The sequence below is a fragment of the Struthio camelus genome, chromosome 4 (assembly GCF_040807025.1).
Source record: "Struthio camelus isolate bStrCam1 chromosome 4, bStrCam1.hap1, whole genome shotgun sequence".
NCBI lineage: Eukaryota > Metazoa > Chordata > Aves > Struthioniformes > Struthionidae > Struthio > Struthio camelus.
Window position 1 is genome coordinate 903,227 of NC_090945.1, and position 12,773 is coordinate 915,999.

Below are 12,773 nucleotides of genomic sequence, written 5' to 3' on the forward strand. Positions count from 1 at the left end.
ATGAAAGCAAGAGGTACCTAACAGGAAGAACCTTAACTCTGATGCCAAGACACCACAGACAGGGGCAGATGGAAAACCTGACTTTCATTCTGTAGGAGAAAAAAAGTAAAATCGTGTTAGAAGTCATTGTTTTACTGTGAAAAAGTGAAATGAGGAACATAGCCTCTGGGCAAGTTTTTGTCTAATTTCAGTTTTGGAAAACAAAGATTAAACTAATTACAAATGAACAACTTTTCAAAGTTGATTTTACTGTGAAAAATTCAAAGACCTTACAAAAGTGAAGCGTCTGCACAATGTGAAAATGAGGCATTAGTTGTTTCTGTAAAAAAAGTAAAATTGAAAGTGGCTAGTTTGATTACTCAAAAACTGGGAACAACCATCATACTGAACAAAAAAGAAGTCTCACTGAATTCTATGAGTATTACATCAGATCTTTCAGGCTGTTCCTTCTACGTTAAGCCCGACAAGTAAAGACATTTATATTCTCTCTCTCATATGACCAGCTTCTCCATACGGCAGCATGGCCATTAAATTTGTCAGCCACGTAAAAATGGCCAATACCAATGGATGGAGCCTGGTTCATCTCCACTGTCTGTACGCTGGGCATGGAAACCTGTCTGGAACATCCTGGGCTGCCCCAGCATCGGCTGGTACCGCTGTTCTCCGGGGTGTGGACAGCTTGTCCTGCAGCTCCCCAAGCTGCTGGCTGACTCTTGCCTCTTGGGCGTGCAAGCTAAAAAGGAGCTCCGGTATATCTTACTTTTGCATTATACACGGTTGCAGTGTAGACAGTCGGAGCCAACAGCATCAGAGTGGGATCCTGCAGGTGGGATGGACTCTGGGCTTCCATCACTGCAGGTTGAAAGCTTTTCCCAGAAAGGCAAAAATCCTTCTGCTAGGGTCTGCCTTCTCGGCAAGCCTGAGCACGACCAACCTTTGCATCCCATTCCAGCCCCCCATCCACATGCCTGTGGGGCATTTAATGAGGAGGATCCTCCAGCGTATGCCATGTTCTCGTCCCCCTCTGCAGATACTTGGAAGCAGGTGTGCTTCATGGAGCTCTTTCCTCACTCATTCATACAATTTGCCCTGTCTCCCATCCCTTGCACGGCGAGGACCAGACACTCTGTACTTGAGTAAATACAATAGGACAGCATAAGATTATTTAGTCATCACTTATGCATGTTGTGACCAGTTGCTTCCCCTTGATTGCTCCTTTTGTGTTAAGAGCTTGCCTTTCACATATCTTCCACAGAAGAGAAATTCTGTGGCTAATCAGGGCACTAATGAAACAGTTGTTCTGCTAATAAAAATTTAAAAAAAACGAGCAAAGGAAAAAGAGGAAGCTTTGCAAATGAGCCCTCCTCTTCAGCTAGGGCTCCCATTGAACTTAAGTGCCATGAAACAGCACTTGAGCAGCGCTCAGGCTTTAGTACTGCTGATTTCTTTCTCCCCAGGATCATGAATCAATTAAAAGTGCTCTGAGAATTTACCAAGAACAACTAAGTCAGTCCTATGGCTATCGCTACAATAAAGTCACGTCTGAAGAGTCCAAGGCCCAGCTGAGAACAGAGCCCGCTGTGTCACAGGCGGCGCAAACCTACAATATGGAGCCCCACTTCTGATGTCGGCAGTCCACGCCTTCCTGGCCCTCATCTGAGCCTGGTGGTACACGGGTAAGTGGCAGCACAGACAACACGGGGAAGTGACAAAGAGGAATATGCTTTTGCGTGGTGGCAGCAGACAAGTCTTTGGTGACTCCCTGAAGAATGCCGCTTTAGTGGGGGAAACGCTGCCTTGACTAGAGCTGAGAAAATTATTCCGGTCAAGTATCGGAGCTGCAAAAAGCCCAATGACTTAAGATTTAAGAAAACAAGGGGAGTAAAGGAAAAGTGAAAAAAGGGACAGAAAAATGGGTAATTAAGAGGCCAAGTAGCCACAGAGAAAAGAAACAATGAGGGAGGGCAGTGGGAAGACTGGCAGTGAGCTTACGCCAAAGTGAACGACCAGTGAGCCTCACTTTTCTTTGGGTTTTGTTTCATTCTTTTGTTTGTGCTTTTTTATGAGAGAGAAGGTGACACCACATTGGCAAGACTTTTTGCCAAAAAGCACAGAAATTCTTTCAGTCTTGCCACCCCTGTCGCTGCAGCGCGGCTGGGCGCTGAAAGCAAAGGCTGTCCTTGTCCCACACAGCAAAGTGCTTCGGTTGCCAGCTCTGCTCTGAGGAAACCTCTCCCCGCTAGAGGACTTGGACAGGCCACTCAGGCCACCTGGACAGCAAGGTTCACTGAGGCTTTGACACGCACGGTACCTCCGCCTCGTATAGCACGCTCTCAGGACCAGCGGAAATCCTGCTTCCCAGCCTGGCTCGTACGACAGCTTCTAGCAAAGACCTTGGTAATCAAGGCACTACACGTCCTACCAAAATCCTTTGGCAAAGAAAGTCAGAATTTGTACTCCGTATTATTTCAGATGTGAAACTGTAAGCTGCTTCTGTGCAGTATTAAGTAAATAGTTATGGACAAAGCAGTTTTTAATAAAAAGAGGTAGCGAGATACTAATGGATCAGAGTTTTGCACTTCAGCAAGGCCAAGCCTCAAAGAGCTGTCTCTAATATCTCCCAGTGCTCAGACTGTGGCTTTTTCTTTCCAAGGATCCCGTCACCTCCTGTCTGCATCCCCTCTGCCTTCCTTCATCCTCTTAATTAGTCGCTGCATGTTCTGCCTTTGTTCTCGCCGTTTGGGTTTAAGCTAGAGAAATTAAATCGGAGGAATCCTCCGGAAGGCTTTGTACCTGCACATGGAGGTGTCGTAAATAGCTTGTTAATGATTCGAAAAGGGCTAATAAGTAGCTACAGCTACTTCCAGCTTGCCGAGTAATTTGTTAAAGCCTAATCGGTGTAACGCGGGCTAGTTTAGTACCCGTGTGGAAACAGGCACACTGAAACTAATCCTGGCACTACTGCTCCACTGGCCTCTGTGACCAAGGGACTTCTCCCCAAATGTCACTTCTGCGGGTAAAGCCAAGAGTCGGGGGGAAGTAAGTGTTGAAGGTTAAGGCAGATGTTAGGTCCAAACCCATTAAGTTTCCTTAAGTAGGAAACACCGTAACTAAACCAATCCGGTACAAACACCTCAGCTATAAATGAGCCTCATGTTCAGGGGATGCCCCCCTGTCTGATGAGTCCAATTAATTCCTCAACTTTGGCCACCTATGCTGCTATCACAGTCTCACTTACAGTCCTCGTTTCCTTGCATCCCATTCAACATCGGAATAGCGCACTGGAAGTTTCCAAAAAGTTTACCACCTCCTCTCCCTGCCAATAAACCAAATAAACTGGGAATCTGAGCAATGGCAAGAGATCTCAGTGTGCTCTAAACACTCGCTGCAACCTCTGCTAGGGCTGATTTTCAAATCTGAAGGTTAAGGCACAAAAACTACTTGTTTGCATAAGTTGTCTGCTCCCACGCACCGCAAATTCCTCAAGCATCTTCATAGATCATACCTAAGTGGAACACAGGCTTTAACAGGAACATCACTTTTCTGGATTTTGTGCATCAACAGGGCACTGAAAAAAGTGCTCATATGGTTATACACATCCCAACCTGAGATGCATATAAAATAGTGTATGATTCTAAACCTTTCCATTAGAAAAGCAGCCCAGGTTAATTATTAGCTAACAACGAATTAATCTGGCATTGACCTAACAGTTTGGTAAGGTACTCAGGTACTCACATGACTAAATCTAACTCTGTGCACCAGTAACTGAAATCCTCTATCAAAGAGATGCCTGCTGAGTGCTCTGCGTGTGTATCATTAACAGCCACGATATCGCGAACAAAATAAAACGGTTCTGTCAGTAGTGACAAGGAATCGGGGTGTTTCTGTCTCCAGCCTGGCCAAGCAATGGTTTTTTTCAACCAGAAGAATGCAGATTTCACAATAACAGCAAGGATGTCACCAACTCTTATTTTGAAGCAGACTAGTTGTTCTGAATCTGTTACAAAACATTTCAATTTTTCCTTCTGAAAAGGATATTCATTTGGAAATATCACTGAAACTTTCTTCTTTTTAAACATAAAGAAAGTCTAGTTCAAAACACCGTATTTCAACACGAGCCTTGGCAAAATACATCTTTCAATCCAAAGTGAGTGGGAAAACATTTGAACGTTTATTTGAGGTTTTCTTTTTTTCTTTTTTGTTGTTCCCTTTTCTGGAACTGGCGGGTCACCCTCCAAATCCCCGATTTCCTTTTTTCCTCAAGCACTGCTCTCTTCTGGATAATTTATCAACATAAGTCTGCAGCCATAGATCAGCGATCCCAGTCTCAGAGCTAACAGCACAGCAGACTTGCTGAATGTATAATGGTTCAGCTCCAGCAGCGAAAACAATTTGAAAGTCTTTATCTCCAACCCGATCCAAAATGGATCAAAACGAACGGTAGGACATCTCCTACCAGTTTAAACCGGATCAGGTCCTATACAGGCAGTAGCCCCAAGACAAAACAAAGTGAAACGCGTTTTTGTGAGATAAGAGGGATTTTGGAGGGGGGTATGACAAAATGAAAATAAACCAGTGAGGGAGAAAATATTCAAGTTACAGTAGGAAAATATCATGTCAGCTTCCTTTGAATTTAATATAATTCCATTAGCTTTGATTCCCATTTAATGGTCCCTGAGCCTTGCTACGCCAGCGCTCACAAAGGCCACCGACAGCTTCTTTACGAGGTGTCACGTTGGGGTTCTCTTTTCAGCTCAGTGACGCTCTTACTCACGTGTTCCCACCTACGCTGCGTTTCACTAGCCTTGATTAACCTTCAACTCTGACTTACACGCATCGTTATTTACACTCGGGTGTGTTTCAGAAACTTTAATGCCCACCTAGAAACGGGAAAACACGACCAGACTGTGGGTTCTTCCACTGGTAAAAGGATAAATACACACGGCATCAACGCTCCTCAGCTCTCCGATGGCAGAGCTGTTGCCTCCAGAGACAGAACCACAGAATCGTTTAGGTTGGAAGGGACCTCTGGAGATCATCTAGTCCAACCTCCCTGCTCAAGCAGGGCAAGCTGTAACAACAACAATCAGCAGTGCTTTCTGACTTGTTACTCACAGAGAGGCATTAAGCAAGACGGAGCCCCAGGTGTTTCGGACAAGCACATGTCTCCGGGCAGGACGTCGATTACGTAGCGACACAGAGGCACCAGGGCATCCTGTGCTGGGCAGCGTGAACCCAGCGGAACCGACTTCCTTGACTTCAGGGGCCTGAGATCTTCCCAAGCTCAGCTGTGTAAAAAGGATCCTTATAATCACGTATGTAAAAGTGTGTGTGTGTGTGTGGGGGGGGGGGAGGCAAACACCCCCCCCCCCCAAACCACACAGCTGAGATCCTAATTTTGACAAGATTTCTGATGAGCTGGAGACTTTTCCACCTTTACCTTCTGCCTCACCTACATTTTGAGTAAAAATCGGCACTGCAGAGCCTATTTGTAATCTAAGTGACAAACACAAACGTTGAAAAACCTGCATTTCTCCTGCTGAACAAAGAAGTACACCTAGATAAAGAAATCCCATTTTTAAAAGCATGCAATGCAGGGACAAATCTATTGCTGGGGGTCAATCCTATTGATTTTAAGAGAACTACAGTGCAGTTCACTTTAGCCTACACTTCTCCCACTTCACTGGTTCATGATGCACTGCTTACTTAGGCTCTAATAAACTAAGTACTGCCTTATCTGTCTTGCAAAGGGAAGGTCCCTATGGCTTTCACTAGAAAGATGACAACAGTTTTAAAGAATGGCATGGCTAGGTCCTTTGTACCAAGGCAGCCATTAGAAGCCGGAATCTGTGATAAACGCACACGGGCTGATGTTTTTCTGATAAAGGTCCAGAATAATGCAGTAGAAAAAAAGGTAGATTTTTCTTCTTCCTAGATTTTCTTATTGCATTTTTATTTGTGTGTTTATTAAGATCAAACATATACTGCGCAATAACCTTTAGAAGCTTTTTAACAGCTATTCCATACCCTCTGTAGGCTTGTATTCACTTCTGTTTTGCTTGAACAGTGTTTACCGGACACATTTCAGAGCACAAAAATCCGCTATTCTACTACAAACATTCATTTTCGTTTTCTGTAAACGGCAGCAGCTCTATGCTTTCCCATGACTGAATAAATTGCTGCTGAATCTCAGAAAAATATAAAATATTAGCTCAAACTGAATATTTATTTCTTTTGGAAGAAAAGAAAGGACTAGGGTTTGGGTGTTTTTTTTACAGTAAGACAGACAGCTTGGAAACAAATGCTTTTTAGCTTTGGATTTTTAAAAGTCTGACTTGAAAATGTAGCCCCAAAATCTTCCTGCACAAAGCAATTTGGGCTCGCTTTTAAAATACCATCTCTGAAAGCAGCTGTCGGTAGACTTTGAGAGGGTGCGTAAATTAAAAACCTGCTGAAAACAGCATTAGGACAATAAAGGCAAATCCTTCGCTATTGTGTGCTCCCAGCTTGCCTGTACCGGAGCGCGGAGGGGCGCTAGCTGTCAGCAGTGCTTCTGTGCACTGTGATGTGCTGTGCACGTTGCTCCACTAATGAGGAGCAACGAGCAGGCCCCCGCGTCCCGCTGCATTTTACTCAGCCCGTCCCTTTGCAAGGATCTCTTCTCATCGCTTCGCAGCAGGGATTACTTTCTCTTGCAGGGGAGGATGGAGCCAGCTTGGTGGGTGTTTGTCTGTACGCGGCTTCAGAGGGATACGTTTGAAAGCCGCATGTTGCACAGAATAATACTAAGCTGCTTAGCCTCTCCGTCTCAACTCCTCTGTAAAGGATAGGAGATATAACACAGGGATGGTACAAGGATAATTGCGTGAAAAAATTTTAAGAACACAGATACGCCACTGTTGGGAGCCTGGAAAGAGAACGTCTACACCGCAGATATGATAATAATTCCCTGAGAACATCGGACCTCAACAAGTAACACGCGCCCATCAGCAGGGACAGCTAACGCAAGCCTTCTCCTGGGGCTGAGCGTTAACTGGACCCCGGCGTCTGCAGGCAAACAGTTGGAACCCAGCCTTCTGCTCTCAGTGCTAAACTTCAACTTTTCTTTAACATCTGGTTTCAGTAGATGACTGTGGATGAGAGTCTTCCAAAATTTTTTATTGAGAAAACACCCAGGGGGGCTACAGAAGGGACCCCATCTGCCTATCATAAGCATTTACTTTGAACGTAGATTGCAGGCATGTAGTGATTCAGTTCTCCTCAATCAATTATACAACACAGGCCTTTTGAATGCTTGTAGAGAAAGGAAAAATAAGGCGCAGACAGCGGTACTAACAGCTTCAGAAGCTGCTGGCAGACCCACAGGACCACTCTGGCTAGGCCCTACAGCAATAGCGGCACGCAGGTACCAGGGGGGCTAGCCCAGTGTTTACCGAGCTCTTCCCTTCTCCCACTGATCTCAAAGACCTTCTAAACCACCGGCATTTCCTCTCATGTTTAACGTTGGAGAAGCTGAGAGAGAGTCACGAGGAACCAACTGACCCCTCCTGGCTCCCGGCAGCAGAACCCAGCACATAAAACCCTGGGCTAAGACTCAGGAGACGTGATTTATTAACTAGACTACGCTCAAAACTAACCAGAAGTGTAACTGTATCAGGTTTTGACAATGAAGTATCTGACAGAACTCATCTGAGAGAGAAGAGCGAATAAAGTCATACCCCTTTGGTTCTCATCCTAATCCTCATCTCACCTCTGGCTTCAAACAGAGGGGGAAACTGGCCACTACTGCCAATGAGTAACCTACAACTCGCTTATTCGGAAAGAGCTCCATTCAGTGCCGTATCGCATGAGGCAGTGGGGATTTGATAGCCTTGCCTGTAAGGAGTGTTTGGGCATTTGGTACTTCCAACTTTACAGTTTGCCTTTTCAGATTTCAGTAAGATAAATAAGCGATCGAGCAACTCTGGCCTCCCTGCAAGACATGAGGCTTCCTCTCCACCTCCTCTTCTCGCCCTCTTGTTGAGGGATATCTATTTTACTTTCTTTTCCTGCTGAATCCCAGTGTGAGTAATAAGTGTTTTGTGAGCTCTTGTGTTTTTCTTCCCTACTTTCCTTCCAAAGACCCCAGAATCATAGGAAAAAACACTCCTTTAAAAAAAGATCAGTCTCACACGTACACGTTATGAACTGCTGTACAAGGTTTCAAGAGCAGAAGTCCTTCATGATATAAAGAAATTGGTGCCCACTCTGCAAACGTAAGGTCAAGGTCATTCTCTGTGGGATAGTCTTCACACGGACCTGCCCAGAGGGAAGAGACCAATTTGGCTGTCTCTTCTCAATGCTGATAGGGAAAAGAAGCAAGCTCTCTTACAGAACCGAGTAAGGATAGAAGGAAGGGTTCAAACAAAATTAAGCTAAAAGCGACAAGAGTTTCATAAAACTCCCTCCCTGCACAAGCACACGAAGCTCAGGAGACCTCAGACGCAGAGCTATTGTCATTGTCTTAACAGTCACTTCTCATTTCTCTCTCCTGGGTTTTTCCAGCTGTTTTTTGAACGCTTGTAAACTTTCATCAGCTAGGGCATCCTGCATCGAGTCTTTCCACAGCTGAACATACGGTATGTAAAGAACCACCTCCTCGAATTGCTTCAAGCCTGCACGTGCTACTTTCTTGCTGTATTTGTAGTACTGGAAGAAACCCTGAACAACTGCTCTCTACCATCTTTTTTACCTTGCACTCCTCATTTCACAGTTCTCCAGCACCCTTTGCAGCCCTACAGCCACTGCTTTTCCAGCCAGGAAAGTCCTAACCTACTTGATCACTCCTTGTGCTGAAGCTGTTCTGTATTTTGATCGTCCTTGGTACCTCCTCTGGATCTTCTCCAGTTTCACAGTAATACTTTTAAAAGGCAAGGCTGCAGGAAATATACAGTGCTCAAGATGTGGGAGTCATGGATTAATACGGTGGTATAATAAAGACCTCTATCCTGTTGCCTAGACCTTCATAATCATTCCTGGTATTAGACCTGCTTTTATGTCTGCTACTCATCAGTGAGCCAACGCTGTTGCAGAACTATCCGTTTTAATCCCAACATCTTCCTCTTGAAAGGGCAACAGGTAGGATGCAACCCACTCCTGAGTGTATAGAGTTAAGACTGCTCTTTCCACCAGCTGCACCCCCTCCTTTTTTTTCTCTACACTGACTTTCATTTGCTATTTTATCATCCAGGCACTCCGAGTAGTGAAGTCAAGGACATTATTCCCACTCTGTTCGCAGGAGGAATGAAGACGTGCCTACATTTCTCAACAGAGCAGGGGGTGGATAATAGGCCTGCTGTATCCTCACTTTCCGCCCATGTGAGAAAACATGTTCCTTCCAAAACTGTTTTGATGTGTTTTTCTAAAGCTGGACGGTTTGAGGGGGTCCACACAACACCACAGCTGGACGGGGGGAAGCAAGAGGAGGTCCCCTTTGTAGGGAGGAGCTCAGAACAGCCAAACAAGCCCTTTGAGTGCCACAAACCGGCAGGGAGCTGAAGAGTGACGCTTGCTCTTTCCCCTGCTGCTAATGGGAGTGGGAATGTGTGCTGGATTGCTCAGAGTAAACCTCAGCCATCTCCTGGCCCTGGCTAGGCTGCTCTGGCTGCTGTCCGCCATCCAGCCGCAAACGCACCGGCACCCTCTACTGCAGCCTGCTCACGCAGAGCTCCGCAGCTGCCCGTGGCCTGGTGCTCCTGCACAGCTTTGCAAAAGGTCATCAGCTTTCACGATCAAAATTAATCCCGCTGTCTGCCCAGCGTCACAGTTTGCACCGAAACCCCTCTCAGCTACAATGCTGCAAAAGATGTGACAGCATTTGTTGATGTAACCGACAGCACTGCAGCGAGGACTCAGGTTTGGGAAGCATATGGGCAATATCCTGCAAATCATTTCCATATATAGCTGTTATTTTAGAGCAGATCTTGTGTATGTGACTGCAGCTTCTGTCATCTCCTTTTCTCTCCTACCTTCTCAAAACTTCCCATCTGTTTGGCTCTCAAATTAACTGGGCATTTTAGTACAATGGGCAAGCTCCTCCAATCTATTATCGTTAAGGGAATTTCAATAACTTATACCTGCTGGCCTGTTTTTAACTCTTAGCTTTCCGCAGCTCGCGAAAGGCCTCTGCAAAACAGCCCTCTATGTACCACATGTAGGGAGTACCATGAGATTTCAGGGCATGCATGTCTCCACCTGATGCACACATCAAGGAGCAGCACCCTATTGGGGTAGCATGGTCTTGTCTGCACCAAATTAAGCCTGTTCCTGCCAAGCAGTACCACCTCGATGCATTCACAAGCCCTCTTGGCCAGCCTTGCTTGGCTCACTCGGGTATCCAACTCTCTGCTCTTTCAGACAGTGGCCAAACCTCTCTCAGGGGCCAAACCTCTCTCAGCACCACTGTGTTTTTCCAAAGGGCAGTACTGACATCATCCTGCCAGAAGGACCCATCTCGCTACGGCACGTCGATACCCTGGGCCCCAGCGTGTCATGCTTAGTAAGAATATTAAATAAAAATGAGATGGCACTTTGTAAGCTAATGGACCCCGCAAGGGTGGCCAAGGGGCTTGCTGGCAGCATGCTGTTCCTGTCCAGAACACAGGCCACCAACAAGGGAAAATCTAATGCCTCGCTCCATGTCAGCGTATCGTGCTTTAAATTTTCCAGAAAGCAATTTCCTTAAATGACATCCACCTACGACCAACAGGCCCCTGAACTGTAGGGCAACTGCAAAGCAGAAAAAGATCACAAGTACCATACCACTGGCTTCATGACCACAACTTATTTTCAGAGCTGAGCTAAATAAAGGTTTTCTCCTGCAGAGAAGTTTCTTCTTACTTCTATACATGTTTTTTGAAGCGTCTGTTGGTCAAAACTGTGGATGTGGAATAAATCTCTGGCAAATACAAACAAAAAACCACAAGCAATGAAAGGCCTATATCACTCCCATACTGAAAATTCACCATCAAGTGCCCAGCCCAGCCCAGCACAGTCAGGAGATTCCTGGAGAAGAGACCAAGGGCTTGATCAAACCACACTGCAAGCAATCAGAAGAGTATGAGCACCTTCTGTGATCTGGGGCCAAACTCCACTGCGGGTACCTCCTCTGATTTTCAACAAGGTACTAAATTCAGGCTGCTCTCAGACTCACTGTTCTGGGCAAATACATGACTTCCATAATCAGAAGCGTCTGCAAAGGCAGCTGGACAGCTGCCCCAAGCCTATGAAGTACATTACCGCTTGTCATTTTATCCTTGTGCTGTGGGCTCCCTGATTAGGGAATATCGCTCCCTCATATGCATGAAGTCTGACAGAGGACGCCCTCGAGATGCTCCCAGCCCAAGCGTAAGGATTGCCTGGGTCCCCGCAACAAAGCCTAAGACACAGTCCCCAGCTATCCCATACACCGGCTGATCTGCTCGGCTCTGTAACATAGCCTAGAGGAGCCCCCTACGGCCTCGTGCTCCACACAATAATTAAGTTGTTGATGGGTTGCCCCAGCATTACAGTAATTGATGATTAAAGCCGGCATAGGACACTGCTGAGGCCTGGCACACAGTAAGGCTGCTCAGTTCCTCTCCTCCAAATTCCCACAATTGAGTAATTTTGTCAAACACATCATGTTCCAGGATGCTATCCGCTTTGCTGTTTCCTAATCAGCTGGGGCAATTTACACTGTGTCTGGCTGTGTTTTACATCAAACCTCATTTGATTCTCTGCTATGCTGCGATACTTCTAAAGACAACCATCCTTCAAATATGCTTTCTACACACATCATTCCCCTTCTTTACCATTTTTAGATGAAAAGGGCAGCACACAGCTGTGTGTGCTAATTATGAGCATCCTTATATACTGCACTCAGAGTTGCCCTCTGCTTTGTTCCTGAAACAGTTTCTTATCTAATCCCATGGTTGATACAGTACAAGACTCATAATGACAATGGCATCACTAAGCTCAGGTTTGACATGGAAACCGGGACGTTTTGTCTTGTCTCACGCAAACAGCACTACGTCCAGCTGCCTGAATTGCAGGAATCTCAACGTAAGCTTAACCTAGCACTAGGTTATCTTTTTACATAAGCAGAGCAGAGATAAGCAACTTGTGATATTGCTGTGCATCCGCTTACATTGCTACTTTAAAGACCACCAGCTCAGAGTAGATCTTAGATAACAGAGGCCACAGGTGAGAGGGAGAGATCTCCTTCGGTCTGAAACGCTGCCTAACTGGAAGTCAAGTGCCTCACTGCATGTTCCCAGCAAACGCATTTGTATCATCAAACCTTACCCATAGGCACATGGCTGGAACTGCACAGTGGGGCTCCTTCTTGCAATCTGCTGCCACCAAGAGCACTTTGAGCCAGATCCAAAACCTCCTCAAGTCAATGGGAGTTTTTTCAATTAACTTCAGTGGAACGTGGCTAGGATCCAGAGAATTAAGTGACCGTGGAGATGTCTTCTGGGCATCTGCTGAGACTCTCCGGGGGAGTTTCCATCTCCATTGTGTGTGTGTGGTTTTTTTTTTTTTTTTTCTTCCAGGCAGTTCTGAAACAGGAAGGATTAGCTTAAGTTTCCAAAACTTAGCTTAGCTTAGCACTACAGGAAAATCCTGGCCCTGTTGACGTGAGAGGGAGTTTTGCCATTAACGGGAATTTAATTTTATGCATACCGTTTCCTCTACCCAGGAATTTTTGGCCAACTCGTTCTTGCAGCACCAAATGAACAATGCCAAAAACA